The sequence below is a fragment of the Sinocyclocheilus rhinocerous genome, unplaced genomic scaffold (genome assembly GCF_001515625.1).
Source record: "Sinocyclocheilus rhinocerous isolate Xijiao unplaced genomic scaffold, SAMN03320098_v1.1 scaffold44, whole genome shotgun sequence".
Taxonomy (NCBI): domain Eukaryota; kingdom Metazoa; phylum Chordata; class Actinopteri; order Cypriniformes; family Cyprinidae; genus Sinocyclocheilus; species Sinocyclocheilus rhinocerous.
In genome coordinates, this window is record NW_015631022.1 from 1,314,699 (window position 1) to 1,315,036 (window position 338).

At 30.5% G+C, this 338-nt stretch overlaps 1 protein-coding gene across 1 annotated transcript in view; it reads left to right on the forward strand.

Moving 5' to 3' along the window:
* Positions 1–338, forward strand: part of LOC107741092 (5-hydroxytryptamine receptor 4-like) — a 125,225-nt gene that overhangs the window by 47,221 nt on the left and 77,666 nt on the right. The window lies entirely within an intron of this gene.

Consider the following 338-nt stretch of genomic DNA (forward strand, 5'->3'; position numbering starts at 1 on the left):
TTGCCAAGTAAATCGTCCACCAACACTGTGATTACTAACCTAATAAACTCTTAAAGTCGAGCAACAGGCAAACGGTTCAAAATATGTTAATTGTAAAAGACTGAGAAACATTTTGTTGCTGGACAACTTAGAATTTGTAAATAGAAGGGTTTTCAGACTAGACGAGCACTCTTTGTTATAATCAATGTTGACAGTGCTGCATATTCTTGTGGAAATTGTCATTTATTTTTTCAGAATACTTTGATTAATAAAGAGTTTAAGAGAACATCATCTATTTGAAATACAAACCTTGATATTTTTGATCAATTTAATGTGTCCTTGTATGTATATGTATATAT